This window comes from Saccostrea echinata, unplaced genomic scaffold (genome assembly GCF_033153115.1).
Source record: "Saccostrea echinata isolate AGI-Se365-2 ecotype Australia unplaced genomic scaffold, CSIRO_AGI_Sech_v1 ptg000006l, whole genome shotgun sequence".
NCBI classification, from domain to species: domain Eukaryota; kingdom Metazoa; phylum Mollusca; class Bivalvia; order Ostreida; family Ostreidae; genus Saccostrea; species Saccostrea echinata.
The window spans coordinates 904760-921442 of record NW_026889755.1 but is presented as its reverse complement, the minus strand read 5'-3'; the positions used below and the strand labels follow the sequence as shown (position 1 = coordinate 921442).

General features: G+C 33.0%; 1 long non-coding RNA gene across 1 annotated transcript; it reads right to left on the bottom strand.

The window, feature by feature from the left end:
• Positions 1–11411: 11411 nt before the first annotated feature.
• LOC133180232 (uncharacterized) lies at positions 11412–15841 on the bottom strand. Its single transcript, XR_009720289.1, has 3 exons — positions 15769–15841; positions 13164–13269; positions 11412–11556 (listed from the first exon to the last, which is right to left on the bottom strand). It is a non-coding gene; the product is annotated as an uncharacterized LOC133180232 (long non-coding RNA).
• Positions 15842–16683: the final 842 nt, after the last annotated feature.

Sequence of the window (16683 nt, the reverse complement as noted above, 5' to 3'; positions counted from 1 at the left end):
AGACATTTTTAGTAATTCGGAAACTATGGTCACCGAATATGTACAAATTCTTGAACTTGTTTCTGTTTTGGAAGAGCATTGGTGATACAGTTCCAAGATACCATTTCCCGTATTTACTCACCAATTATAACTTTCTGTGCTATATCATATCATTTTAGGCCCAAAGTACATGTTGGATTAAAGAAATTACAATATATATTTACAATATATATACATATATATATATATATATATATATATATATATATATATATATATATATATATATATATATATATATATATATATATATATATATATATATATATATATATATATATATATATACACATTTGCGTTAGATATAAATCATATTTTGAGTTACTGAAGCATAAAAAAAATTACAAAGATACTGAAATCGCATTATCAAACTGATAACTTAGAATACAATTATTTTTCATAAACTTAAAAAAAACTTAAGAGAAAATTAAAAATAAATCATACCATATCCACTTATCTGAGCTAGCTGTTTCAGCAATAATAAAATGAATATAGCCATTCAATCACATAAAACATTCACTTTCCTTTACATTGTATGTGCATGGACGAGGAAGCTTTTGTAGTAAGCAGATGTTTCAATTGCATGCACTTTAACTGAATTGCACAGTGAAGTAAATTTAATATGAAAACGACAGAGAAGACTATTTAAAATTTAGTATGGTTTATATCACCTGCAAAATTATATATAGGGATAGGGTGAGTTTACTATGCATCGGACTTACCCTCGTACTTGAAGAAGTTCTAGCGATATCGCTACCGACCGAATACATATACAATAAAAATGGAGCTTAATATGTATGTTGTGATTATAAAATGAATTTTTGATACATTATGCTTTTTTATTTAAAAAATATTATTTAATGTTTTTTGGAATAAGCCAGAATTCACCAAGGATCGGACAATATTCACCATTCATCAGACAAACAGTATATTGAATTGGAAACATATCCTATTTTTATCCCGGTTGCCTTAAAACTCCTCAAATGCATTTAAATTAATGACATTGAAATATTTTTATGCCTCATTGAAATATTAACTCTCTACTTTAATTTAATTAAGGGCAAAGTAGTGTGCGGTAGAGTCGAATTTGAATGTTTTTTTTTTTTTAAAATACGAGGGTTGTTCAGAAAGTTCGTGGACTATGCCAATCTTCGTTATACTATCTTCAAGAAATTTAAAATGAGAACAGTGTCATATGTAAAAATATTTATTTTGTTTAAGTGTGAAGTTTCATTCCATATGATTAAATAGAATTCAAGTTATTTAGTTTTAAAATCAACACGTTTTGTAATCACAGAGCAAACTCAATAACACTGTAACGTCAAAAACATACCGAAATAAGGTTCTCAAAAATACTAAAAAAAAATAGTATTGCCCAATACCAGTGCACTCATTAAAAACGTGTCTCCATCTTTTTAAATCTATTTTGCTAACAAGCATTCCAGCAGAATCATTTTGTTTGTCAGTTTTATATTTTTTCACTGCATCAGTGTACTTTCACAAGATAAGCATCTGTGAAGCTCCAATTAAACTCTTAGCATGACATTACTAACTTTTCAATATTTTTAATAAGATTTTTACAGATTTTTTTTCACAAATCACTATTATCTAAGCAGAGTAGTCTATCATTCAAATACCGCTTGTACCATGTACACACACATGCATGGCTCGTTTTTGACGTATTTCCTACTTCCTATTTCCTAGATGTAACTGCTGTTCTGTGACATTCTACGACGTCATCTTTTTTGCCTTTTTCAATGAGTACTACCTATCTTCTGAAACTTATTTCTTTTCAACGAAGCAAACTATTAAGTCATAATTTGGAATCAGAAACGAAGAAACAATTCTTAATTTGAACGTGTAGAATTTTTCCGTTTTTGTGGTATTTTACAGAAGATATGACTTCAGACATTATTTAGTGTCTTAATTGTAAATTACAAAATTTTGAACAGCTCCGTTATCCGATTTTCGCATTTTTAAAGTCTAAATAAGTTTGAAATAAACCACGATATTTTAAAATTGTTTAATACACATCATTTGAATTTACTGTTAAAATATTTCTTCAAAATTTGGATATAATATTACGTTAAGTAAAAAAAGTAATGACGGTTGTCCTCGAACTTTCCGAACAACCTTCGTACATATATGACAACCACAAGTGATATTTGAACTCAAAAACTTTCTACGTTTTGAACACAGACACACAGATAAAAATCAATTTTGTTTCAGAATAACTGACACTACCAGTGCCTTTGCATAGTGTTATAGTTTAAAGCAACACTTGTGCGGTGTTTGAGGTTCTTGCATTTGTTAGTTGACTGTAGGTAGCGAGTTGCATCATTATAATTTTCACTAGTGTTTTCTGGACATGAACAAACTGCTCTAATTCTATAGAACGCAAGAATTTGTCAACTCAATAAGAATCATCAAACATATCTTTCATCAAAATATCTTCCATGAGGTTAAAGTAGTAGAGGTACATCATAATCTTGATATGGGTTCGAAATTATGGAAAGCCGTAGGGTACCCCCACATTATTATTATTTTTTCCTATATAATTATACCAAAAATAATTATCTCTTCCAAAAATAAAAATCTTGCTTTTTTTGACAACATTATTATTTTTCCTGCAACAATTATAATCTTGTCTGCCAAACGTGTACACATTATTTTTATTTTGTCCTAAAATTATAATTATTCACACTTCACAATTATAATCTTGCCAGTCAATGTGGACACATTATAATGTTTCGCCTCCAAATAATAATCTTGTCAGTCGATGTCTACATGCACACATTATTTTTATTTCGCCTCAAAATTATAATAATTATTTTTACTTAATAATTATAATCATGCCTGTCCATGTGTACACATTATTTTTATTTCGCCTCAAAATTATAACAATTATATTCCACATCGATCATTCAATAATTATAATGTTCAACAATAATAATCTCGACCAGAAAAGATGCAACATTATTATTTAGACGCTTGACAAAATCAAACGTTTGTATGATTCTGATGCACAGCACAACTATAATCGTTCACCAATTTTGAAAAGGTAAGATTATTATTTGGAGGCTTGAAAAAGGAAACGTTTGTCTGCCGAAGATAATCACGTGACTCAAGGCCATGTGCTAGTATCAACAGTGCGGCAGTGCCAGTGAAAATCAGGCGGTATGCCGGTAAGTAAAGATGATTTTGTGATATTAATGTACAAGTAAGTGATTTACATTCATTCGATAAAGGAAATGTCTCAGAAATCAGCTGTCAGCATATTGTAATTGAACTACGGCTTCCGAAGAAACTAGTTCGAATTATCTCTGTACCTTTGTTTAGGGGATGGAGATTGCATGGTGATTTCTTGTTCCATATGTAGATAAAGTGGCGATAAATTATATGATATATCTTTACTAACAGATATATCTTTACTAACAGTATATGCTCGTATTTCACAGTTTTAGCTTGAATTTTCTCTGCAGTAAATCATTTACATTGAGTTTTATACTGTCAGTTGAAAGTCTGACTATTGATGACTTGTCTTGATTTGCTGATTTTATGTAGTTATCTATGATTGGACCAAAACATTTCTCTTAATATGGCACCAAACACCTATGTTTGTGTATTTGTTGTTTGTTGTTTAAAGTCCCTCTCGAGAACTTTTCACTCATATGGACCTATACTCGGCACTCAGGGTCATTGAGCAGTGAGGGATCTTTTTCGTGCCAGCACCTACTGCAACACAGGTTTATACGGTCTATTCCGAAAGACCGGTCTCCACCTCCCGCAATGGGATTCGAACCCGCGACATATCATGCATAAGGATCAACTCCTTACTCCGCGACTCTAAAGCAAATGCTTTAACCACTGCACCACGCAGGCGACCCTATGTTTGTTAACTTGAGCCTATGTTTGTTAACATGAGCAAGAGTTATGTTATTGTTAATTTTTACATTTTACCCGGTATGTTCAATTAACTATCAGTTAACTGCACAAATCACTAAAACACAATCAGGCAACACTCGTGTGTTGGATTTGGTTTTCGCTCACCTGAGCCAAATGAACATTTTGACCGTCTGTAAACTTTTCACATTTTCGACTTCTTTTCAAGAACTACAGGGCCAGTTTCAACCAAACTTGCCATAAAGTATCCGTGGGTAAAGGGGAATCAAGTTTGTTCAAATGAAAGGCCATGCGTACTTCTAAAGGGAGGTAATTACAAATTAGTGAAAAATTAATGGCATCTTTTAAAATCTTCTCAAGAACCACTGGGCCAGGAAAGATGAAACCTGTGTGGAAAGATCTTCAGGTAGTGTAGATTCAAATTTGTTTAAATCATGACCCCAGGGGTTAGGGTGGGGCAACAATGAATGATCAAAGTTTTACAAAAGAATACATAGAAAAAATCTTTAAAAAATGTTCTTCTCAAGATCAGCAAAGCAATGATTGGTGATATTTATATGGAAGCATCCTTAGGTAGTATAGATTCAGATTTGTTCAAATCATGACTCCTGGGGGTAGAGTGGGGCCTCAAGGAAAGTACCCACTTATAGGGGGGCAAATCTATAAAAATCTTCTAAAGCCATTATTAGTGAAAGAAATATGGAAGCATCCTCAGGTAGTGTAGTTTCAAATTTGTTCCAATCATGCCAAAGACACTGCTCAATGACCTTTTGAACAAAAAAAAAATTTCACGTCTGTTTTTCCAGGCACTCCATTAAAAGAGTCAATTGACAAATTCTAAATATGAGAAATTCTACATTTTTTGTTCAATCATCAGTCATCATGAGAAAAAGAAATTATGCTATAGTTTTTTGAATTATTTGCACATTTAATTTTAGGAGCAACAGAGTCTTGATTTTTAGAGGCAGGGTTGAAAGAAAGAAATCAGTGTTGTAAAGAAAGAAAAAGATTTTCCACTCAAAGAATTTTGGATGACACAGAGGTAAAAATGACAATAATGGTTAGAAAGAATTAAGAAATTATTTATTTATTACATTGGCAGATTTATCCGCGGGGTAGGGGGGGGGGGGGAGAGAGAGAAAATGTAATGGGTACTTGCAAATTTTTACATTGAGATTTTTTTAATTTATTCTGCAGAAAATATAAATTTTAGGATGTACATAATCTAGTAGGTGCTATATTTAGATTAACATTCTTTTGATATGTTTAAAACAGACATCTACTTAATAATTAATTATTTACAAATTAGCTCACCTGAGTCAAGTGAATTTTTCTGATCAAAGAGTGTCTGGCATCTGTCTGTCATGTATAAATGTTATGTGTCATCTCTAAATTTTCAACTTTTCAAATTTTTTGTCCAGAAATCAACCTAATTTATCACAAGGCAGTACTGGGTGGAGAGGATTTAAATTCATTCAAATGAAGAGCCAAGGGGAGATAATTAAGAAAAAGTTAAGGTTTGGTGGTGTCATTTGAAAATTTTCTACTCAAGAACCACTGGGCAGAAAAGTTGAAACTTATGTGAAAGTTCCCTGACATAGTGTACTTTCATGTTCAATTAACACTGCCTTTGAGAGGATGGAGCCAAAATATGGGATTAAAAATCTGCATGGGAATATACTACTAACTAGAAGTTCGTCCGTAGGACATGAATCCCCTCCCAGAGTATATTAGTAATGCAACATGAAAATTTGTGTATGAAGTTTGATGATGATATCTTTAATAGTTTTTTGTTTGTTTGTTTGTTTGTTTTTTGGATTTTTTTTATAAACATATACAATAAAAGTAAAGAAAAGGTCATTGGGACAGTCAAGGTAAAAAAAAAATGAACAAAGTTGATGAATTCTCAACAAATTATGTATCAGAGCTTACATAAATGTATCTTGAATAGTTTTGTTGAAAGTGAGTTATGTGCTTATATAAGAAAAAAGTGATATTGTAATGTTTCGGTTGCTCTGCCTGAGCAATTAAAGGAATAAATCAAATAATATTATAAAAGTTCTCAATCAAGGATTTTAATTAACAATATCTACAAAGTCCAATTCTGTCCTGGAGCTAAGTAAAATGGTATATATCCACTTCCAGTAAAACACAACAAAGTCTCAAAAGCCTTATACAGGAACATAAGACTTTATTAAGCAAGTTTATGTTCCTCACCTTAGCTAAAACCCAACTGACTTCTCTCGACTGCAGTCTAAGGGAAAGTCATGGTCAACAATTATTGTTGCAGTTCAAAAACACTCTTCAAAATGTTTCAGTGTATAAAGTTTGATAAAAATATCATGATTACTGTATTTCTTTAAAACTGAGCTTAACACAAATTTGAAAAAAGTCAAGATTAAAAATATTCATGCAACTGAATAGCTCTTATCAATATGTATAAGCATATGAAGATTAATCAAAATCTCTTGAATAGTTTCTTTGAAAGTGAGCTACTCACTTATTTAAGGAAAGTGAGGTCAAGGTCAAAGGAAAGGTCAAGTAAAATAATGATTATGACATTGAATAGATCCCATCAATATGCATATTTAAGGTTTGAAAAAAATATCTTAAATAGCTCTTGAAACTGAACTAAAGAAAAATTTAAGAAAAGTGAGGTCAAGGTCAAAAAATGTTCATGCTGTTGAGTAGCTCTCATTAATAATTTATATGTATCAGCATATGAAGTTCAAAGTGTGATGGAATGACAGCAGGACATGTTATTGGGGTTAAAATTAATTTAATTATAAACAGTTAGGCTAAGGTGAGGCCACAGTATTGGATCATTTTTCATTGGGAAGAAAAGGGACATTTTAAAAAAATTCTTCAGAACCAGAACACTAGATGTGTAGGACCAAGGTGACTAAGTAAGCACTGTGGCCCATGGGCTTCTTGTAATGTGTTATTTAATTCATCAATAATCAGGTGAAATATTAATTTTGTTATATTTCAGTACTTCCTATTGATGACGTCATAACCAACTTTGAAAAAGTTTTGTTTGAAAGAAAAGGATCTGAAGAAAGAGAAAGATCTGTTTAGATTCAGATGGATTAATAGACTGTCAGACATTTTGCCATCACTTAATTCTGTACTGTTAGTTCTGTAACACTGAGCCTATAAGCTTTTGACTTGATGGTCAATCTTATTTGAGAGAGCAGAGTCCATGATATCAGTCTTTAAGCATTTCAAGATTAGCAATACAGAATATGTACAGATGTAATAGCAGATAAAAATCCCACACAAACAGGACACTGATATAAAGTTAATGGAATTTAGAGATATTTCATTTCTCTTTTGTGTGGATTGATTTAAGAAAAAAAAGTTTATGCCAGAAAAATATAATAAATTAATTACTTGAGTCTTGTTTTGTGCTTATATTTTTAGGTCACCTAAGTCAATCAGGTGTCCTATTGCTATCTGTTTTCGTCAGTCACCGTGCAGTGTGCGTCGTGCAGTGTGTGTTAACATTTGAACATTTTTAGCTTCTTCTCTGAAACCGCTTGACCAATTTCAGCCAAATTTGGCATATAGCATCTATGGGTGAAGGGGAAAAATTTTTTAAATTTCATGGTCCCTGCCCCCCTGGGGCCTGAGGGGTGGGGCTAAAACTACCAAAATTAATGCAATCTTTAAAAAAACATTCTTCTTTACTCCTGGACATCAAGCAGTCAAACTGTTGGCACGATTGTAATAAGCATTGAGCCCTCTACCAAAATTGTGAAATTCATGGCCCCAGGGGCAGGGGTTCTGGTGCTAGAGTGGGGCTCTGTAGAACATATAGTGAAAGTGCATTATTTCTTTGAAAAATCTTCTTCTCTGCTCCTGGGTATTAAATAAACTAACTTAGTACATAGTTATGATGAGCAAGAGTGCCTCTTTCAAAATTTTGAATTTCATGGCCCCTGGGTCAGGGGTTCTGGTGTTAGGGTGGGGCTCTATTGATTATATAGTAAAATTGCATTAATTCTTTGAAAATCTTCTTCTCTGTTCCTGGATACTAAATAAACTAAGTACATAGTTATGATGAGCATGGCTGTCGCCTCAGAAATTATGAATTTCATGGCCCCTGGGACAGGGGCTCTGGTGTTAGGGTGGGGCTGTATTGATTATATAGGGAAAAGGCATAAATTCTTTCAAAATCTTCTCTGCTCTTGAGTATTTTTCAAACAAATGAAGTGCATGGTTATGATAAGGAAGAATGCCTCTTCCAAAATTGTGAAATTCATGGCCCCTGGGTTAGGGGTTCTGGTAATGGGGGGGGGGGGGGGCTCTATTGATTATATAGTAAAATACATGATTTCTTTCAAAATATTTTTGCTACTATTGGTTATAAAGTAAAGAAACAAGTGTATAGTTATGATGAGCAAGGGTGCTTCTTCCAGAATTGTGAGTTCATGGCCAATGGGTCAGATGTTCTGGTGTAAGGATGGGGCTCTATTTATTTAATAATATAGTGAAAATGCATTTCTTTGAAAATCTTCTATGCTTCTGGGGGTGTTCAAGGCAAACAAAGTAAAAGTTTTAATATGCAGGGGTATTTTTACCAGAATTTTGAAGACCTTGACCATGTAGTCAAGAGTTCTGGTCCTGGCCAGGGCTCATTTAACTTGTATTCTGCTGAGCAAAGTTATTCCCCTTTGCCATTCACCTTTGATAATTAATCAATGTAAATAATGTATTTGAAAGCTTAATAGAATAAGAGAATTATGAAAGAATATTTATTGTATAATACAAAAAGTACTTTGAAATTCATAGTTTTAATGACTTGGAAATAATGGATGAATAAAAATGAGACAAAAATAACATCTTTTTAAATGTTCTTTAAAGGCCAAGAGAGGCCAATATGGGATTAAAAATAAACATTTTGTTAATAGTCTGCATGATAATAGTGATAAAGGGGGGGGGGGGCAGATAGATACTAGACCAATTATTTTGTTGATGCTAATCATACTATTTTTCTTGCTTTTGGGCAACAAAACTTCATTTATCAGTTTGTGGATCCTCTAAATTGTTGCATTGTACTCTGGTGATCGTTATGGCCCTTGGGCCTCTTGTTTGGAAATCTACCTATATGTAAGTTTTTCAATGCTAGATTTGAGTGTGAATTCCTTCTCTAGGTCTAGCATATGGAGGTACTGCATAACTGTCATTTTTATATTAAAATGTGTACATATAACATGTATAATTTATGGATTATCAGACACATATACAGGATTTTGCATATAATCATATAAGATCTAATTTTATGTAACTCTAAGGAATTTTAACTCTTTTTTTCTGATATTGATGTGGAAAAAAAAAATGCATAGATTTTCCTAATTTTTACCTTCTTTTACTTTGAACCAATATTATGGCCAAAATTTGGTTAAGGTACAATGTGAACAAATCTGTATAATATAGTAGACCTTTTGCATTAGTATTTTTTACACCCGTAATCAAAGATTTAGGGGCATACAGTTTATGCCTTGTTTGTCTGTCTTTTTGTTCTCAAAAAACTTAAACCTTGTCGATAATGTTTGATTGGTTGGAGCTATGGCTTTCATATTTCACATGACTGTATTCCTTGTGACAAGACCTTTCTTTGGGTAAACATTATACAAGTATATAATAGTATGTCTTAAAGGTGACATATAGGTCCATCGTGCCAGGTGTTTGTAAAAAGAATTATCAATTTTGTTAAACACATCTCACTATAATAAATAAACACTACTACTTTTATTTGATCTCTTGGAGTTTGACCCACTTTTGCAAAATTTTACCAAATTTTTACCTTAGCTTGGCCATAACTTCTGAACAGTCGCTGTTGGTGTTAGTGCTTTCATATTTCACGTGTATTTCTTGTGAAAAGACCTTCCCTTAGACACCATTATTTTGACCTTGATAATTGACTTACTTCTGAAAAAAAATTTAACCTTCACCATAACTTTTCAACAGTTAGTGCTAGGACTCTCATATTTTACAGGCATATTCCTTGAGACAAGACCTGCTTTTAGGTAACAACACTTTTGATACCTTGACCTTGGACTTTAACTTGCATTTGAGAAACTTTGACCTTCACCATAAGCTGCTATTAGGGGGCATCATTGTTTCACAAACAAATCTTGTTTTTTTAATTCATTTATGGCTAAGTGGAAATTTTGATTTTCTAAGATCTCTCCTCTATTTTCATTAATGTAGACCTGAATCGTGTTCAAAATTTAGGAGCTCCTATATAGGCCATATAGTAGCTCCCATATTTTGAACATGTATTTTCAATGTTGGTGAATAGTATTTGGGTCGATGATTATAATATGTATATGACAGAACTCCAATAAGTCAATCCGGCTTTTCCAACATGCCTTCCTGTGCATGTTTGTCATTCAAATCCAAGACAACACCATAAAAAAAAATGATCACAATTTATTACCCATTTTCATATAATTTTAGTACATTCCATCTCCCATCCCACCCTGAGTGGCAAATTTTGGTCTTGATTTTTCGACAATGAGTAAATATTACAATATAATAATGTACCTCTTGTCACCAAATGGGTAGGTTAATAACACATCATTACCAGATAACTTTAAATAAAATAAATGTGCAAATTACTTTCAGGAAAATGGCAAAGAAACTATTCGAAAAATATTCAAATAGCAAATGCCTCGATTATATACAAATTTAATGAGGCCCATTGGCCACCTCGCTCACCTGAGTACTGTGGCTAGGAAAAAAGCAAAAATCAGTTTAGTATTGAAAAGCTTAAATGCACAAGTGGTTCTGACCTATCCCTAAAAAGGGGGAGTATGATTTGAACACAATTGAATCTACACTAACTAAGGATGCTTACATTTTTTTTTTGGACTGTGACCTTTTTTTCCTAAAAGTTTGAACTTTCATTGTAGCCCCACCCTACACCCAGGGGGTCATGATTTAAACAAACTTGAATCTACACTACCTGACAATGATTCCACGTGAGTTTCATCTATCCTGGCCCATTGGTTCTAGAGAAGAATATTTTTAATTGTGCCATTAAATTTTCTCTATTTCGTAATTATTAAAGTTTACAATGACAACGAGAGCCAACAGACAAATTTTGATCAGAAAAGCTCATTTGAGCCTTCGGCTCAGGTGAGCTAATAAATTCAATCAATATAAATGCAGAAATTCAAGTTTTTTTAAACATGCAGACCCTAGTTCATCAGCGGTAATCTGCGACATGGATGTGACATTTTAAATGGAGTACCAAATGGACATATTTCAAATAGAAATTTATCAAAAATGCATCACTTCAAATGGAGTGTCAAATGATGTCAAAAGTACAAATTTCATGTACAAATTAATCAGGAACAACACATGCATTCTTTCATCAAGAATTCTCTGAAATTCGCTAAGACTCTTCTTTCTTCAAAGTTATTCACATTGCAATTTTTTTGTCCAGACCAGTACACTCTTCTATCGAGATTTCTCTGATTTTTATCAAGGCTGTGTTATCTTCCCATTGCAAGATTTTTGTCAATAGGTCTTAAACTCATGACGTGCTCAAAGTCTATCAGGGTGAAGTTAAGACTCCAACATCAAATTTATGGTTCCTGAACCCTGAAAAATAACATTCAAAAAACAATTAGAGTTTTTATAATTATCATGCATAATCAAGGGGATTGGGTAGGATGGAGAATTTTTTTCATCATAAGTATGACAAGTGGAAGCTTTAAATGTGACAGCAAACTGGGTATTCCTTGTGTGAACAGAACTGGCATTTCTTACATGAATACAAAAAATTGTCCACTTGCAAGAGTTATTTCCCTTTATGGAAAAAACTCTCCCCATTGTTCTCACTATATCCTTTGTAACTTGCCTGTAAATTTTTAAAAAATCTTTAAACTCCTTTTGACAATTTTATACCATATCTTTATTGGCAAAGTATGGCAAAAAAAAAAAAATCATAATGAACATACAATAGGCTATTTTGCATAGAAATGACTAAGGTCAAATAAAAATCCCATGGGCCACATTGCTCACTTGAGCTCTTTGGCGTTCAGTATTGAAAAGTTAAAATTCATACTGGGTCCGAACTAATCCTAAGGGGAGGGAAAGCAGGCATGATTTGAACAAACTTAAATCTACACTAGCTGATGATGTTTTCTATTTCTTTGACTAAGGCCTAGATAAATAAATTGTGTGTTTCCGGTTCCCCGACCGACCCTAAAATATATGAGCCGACCCTGAAAAATTTATCCACTGATATCTTTCCGGAAATAAACAATTCCATTTTTACTATTAGAAATCCAAATCTCGATCACTTCGGTGTTTGGGAAAATGCATATTCTATACACATTAAACAGAAATGCCATTAGTAAGCCAACCTTTTGGGAAAAAGAAATGAACTCTTTGTTTTTCTCATTTTGTTTATTGTGATAGTTGAATTTGTACTAATAAAATGTTAAAATGAAATAAAATGTTTTGCCTACCTACCTATTTTTTCTCGGGTTGGAATATGAAACATACTATTTATTTATCTTGGCCTAATCATGGCCTTAGAAGATTTTTAATTATCTTTCCTTTGTATTCTTGTGTAAAACTTTGATTGTCCATTGTGGCCCCATCCTAACCGCAGGGGTCATGATTTAAACAAATATGAATCTACGCTACCTGAGGATTGTTCCGTACGTTTTTCTATCCTGGCCCAGTGGTTCTTGAGAAGAAGATTTTCAAATGACACTCACCAAACCTTAACTTTTTCTTAATTATCTCCCCTTGGCCCTTCATTTGAATGAATTTAAATCCTCTCCACCCAATATTACCTTGTGATAAATCGGGTTGATTTCTGGACAAAAACTTTGAAAAATTGAAATTTTACGGATGACACACAACATTTATGTATGATAGACAGATGCCAGACATGCTTTGATCAGAAAAATTCACTTGAGCTTTAGACTCAGGTGAGCTAAATTGTAAATAATTAATTATTAAGAAGATGTCTGTTTTAAACATATCAAAAGAGTGTTAATCTAAATATAGCACCTACTAGATTATGTACATCCTAAAGTTTATATTTTCTGCAGAATAAATTTTAAAAAATCTCAATGTAAAAATTTGCAAGTACCTATTACATCTTCTTACCCCTGCCCCTCCCCTGGGTAAATCTGCCAATGTAATAAATAAATAATTTCTTAATTCTTTCTAACCATTATTGTCATTTCTACCTCTGTGTCATCCAAAATTCTTTGAGTGGAAAATCTTTTTCTTTCTTTACAACACTGATTTCTTTCTTTCAACCTTGCCTCTAAAAATCAAGACTCTGTGTTGCTCCTAAAATTAAATGTGCAAATAATTCAAAAACTATAGCATAATTTCTTTTTCTCATGGTGACTGATGATTGAATAAAAAATGTATAATTTCTCATATTTAGAACTTTTAATGGCAGTGGCTGGAAAAACAGAAGTGACATTTTTTTTGTTCAAAAGGTCATTGAGCAGTGTCTTTGGCAAGATTGGAACAAATTTGAAACTACACTACCTGAGGATGCTTCCATATTTCTTTTACTAATCATGGCTTTAGATGATTTTTATAGATTTTTTCACCATATAAGTGGGTACTTTCCTTGAGGCCCCACTCTACCCCCAGGCAGTGATTCATTTTGAAAATGGTTATCATGGGTCCAAAGGACCCCTCTTAATGACAACATTGAGTCCCGTGCCAAAATCAATGCGTCCAAATCCAAGGGTACTGTATATTAGATGTTACAGAGGAAATTCTGGTGAAATAAAAAAAGGGTACTGCACGAAAGTGCAAATGTTTTATTGTAGCCGTGAGTGATTTATACTTTTACTATCAATTGTCCAAGATTGTACGTGATTTTGTGTCATAAAAATAATATAATGTCCACTGTGCACTTTGGTTCTATTTTTAGATCGTACATGTATACGATCTCACACATTGTATCGGTCATAAAATGCACAGAAGCAGAATGAAGTAAAAAAAAAGTTTAAGAAGAAATGACAAATAGTCAGAAATAGAAATGATTAAATTTTATACTTCTTAGCTTGTAAGGAAAAATCAAAAAAAAAAAAAAAACAAAAAAAAACAAAACTAACAACAATGATACAGGTTACAGCTTAAATACAAAGGTATAGTATTCGCTTCAGAAACGTTCCACGGTATAGACATTATCAGTGATAATCGAACTATGCTAACTCTCAAATATATTCTGATAATTGCTTTTAACTGCAGTTATGAAATCTGACCTGTTGTTGGCAACCTTATACCTGTTAAAATCGTTCATGCATATCGCTTAGCACGTGGATATGATGCAATCAGTCAAGTTTTGAATTAGATTATACCGAAATAATTTTAAATAGTACATGCCCTTCTATAAATTTATTGCGTCCATTGGGATGCACATTTATTGAAATAATGCGTCCTGGGCAAAATTTGTGCGTAATTTACGCAGGACGCACACCAAAATGAATCACTGCCCCAGGAGTCATGATTTGAACAAATCTGAATCTATACTACCTAAGGATGCTTCCATATAAACATCACCAATCATTGCTTTGCTGATCTTGAGAAGAACATTTTTTAAAGATTTTTCCTATGTATAATCTTTTGTTCAAATTTGATCATCCATTGTTGCCCCACCCTAACCCCTGGGGTCATGATTTAAACAAATTTGAATCTACACTACCTGAAGATCTTTCCACACAGGTTTCATCTTTCCTGGCCCAGTGGTTCTTGAGAAGATTTTAAAAGATGCCATTAATTTTTCACTAATTTGTAATTACCTCCCTTTAGAAGTACGCATGGCCTTTCATTTGAACAAACTTGATTCCCCTTTACCCACGGATACTTTATGGCAAGTTTGGTTGAAACTGGCCCTGTAGTTCTTGAAAAGAAGTCGAAAATGTGAAAAGTTTACAGACGGTCAAAATGTTCATTTGGCTCAGGTGAGCGAAAACCAAATCCAACACACGAGTGTTGCCTGATTGTGTTTTAGTGATTTGTGCAGTTAACTGATAGTTAATTGAACATACCGGGTAAAATGTAAAAATTAACAATAACATAACTCTTGCTCATGTTAACAAACATAGGCTCAAGTTAACAAACATAGGGTCGCCTGCGTGGTGCAGTGGTTAAAGCATTTGCTTTAGAGTCGCGGAGTAAGGAGTTGATCCTTATGCATGATATGTCGCGGGTTCGAATCCCATTGCGGGAGGTGGAGACCGGTCTTTCGGAATAGACCGTATAAACCTGTGTTGCAGTAGGTGCTGGCACGAAAAAGATCCCTCACTGCTCAATGACCCTGAGTGCCGAGTATAGGTCCATATGAGTGAAAAGTTCTCGAGAGGGACTTTAAACAACAAACAACAAATACACAAACATAGGTGTTTGGTGCCATATTAAGAGAAATGTTTTGGTCCAATCATAGATAACTACATAAAATCAGCAAATCAAGACAAGTCATCAATAGTCAGACTTTCAACTGACAGTATAAAACTCAATGTAAATGATTTACTGCAGAGAAAATTCAAGCTAAAACTGTGAAATACGAGCATATACTGTTAGTAAAGATATATCTGTTAGTAAAGATATATCATATAATTTATCGCCACTTTATCTACATATGGAACAAGAAATCACCATGCAATCTCCATCCCCTAAACAAAGGTACAGAGATAATTCGAACTAGTTTCTTCGGAAGCCGTAGTTCAATTACAATATGCTGACAGCTGATTTCTGAGACATTTCCTTTGTCGAATGAATGTAAATCACTTACTTGTACATTAATATCACAAAATCATCTTTACTTACCGGCATACCGCCTGATTTTCACTGGCACTGCCGCACTGTTGATACTAGCACATGGCCTTGAGTCACGTGATTATCTTCGGCATACAAACGTTTCCTTTTTCAAGCCTCCAAATAATAATCTTTCCTTTTCAAAATTGGTGAACGATTATAGTTGTGCTGTGCATCAGAATCATACAAACGTTTGATTTTGTCAAGCGTCTAAATAATAATGTTGCATCTTTTCTGGTCGAGATTATTATTGTTGAACATTATAATTATTGAATGATCGATGTGGAATATAATTGTTATAATTTTGAGGCGAAATAAAAATAATGTGTACACATGGACAGGCATGATTATAATTATTAAGTAAAAATAATTATTATAATTTTGAGGCGAAATAAAAATAATGTGTGCATGTAGACATCGACTGACAAGATTATTATTTGGAGGCGAAACATTATAATGTGTCCACATTGACTGGCAAGATTATAATTGTGAAGTGTGAATAATTATAATTTTAGGACAAAATAAAAATAATGTGTACACGTTTGGCAGACAAGATTATAATTGTTGCAGGAAAAATAATAATGTTGTCAAAAAAAGCAAGATTTTTATTTTTGGAAGAGATAATTATTTTTGGTATAATTATATAGGAAAAAATAATAATAATGTGGGGGTACCCTACGGCTTTCCATACGAAATACTGTTCCTTGACATTTTATTCCACATAACTTTCTTAGTGTTCTCACCAGCATACTCTTAGAACATGGTTCAAAAGATTACAGTTTTATGGAGATTGTATGTCGACTCTGAATTTGTGCCGAGTCTAACCCACTTAATGGTTTGTATAGTTGATAACTGAAGGGTACATTGAGCGCCTACACAAAACTTCCTCATTTAATGACCCCATTCATTGTGACTAACTGCCGGGGA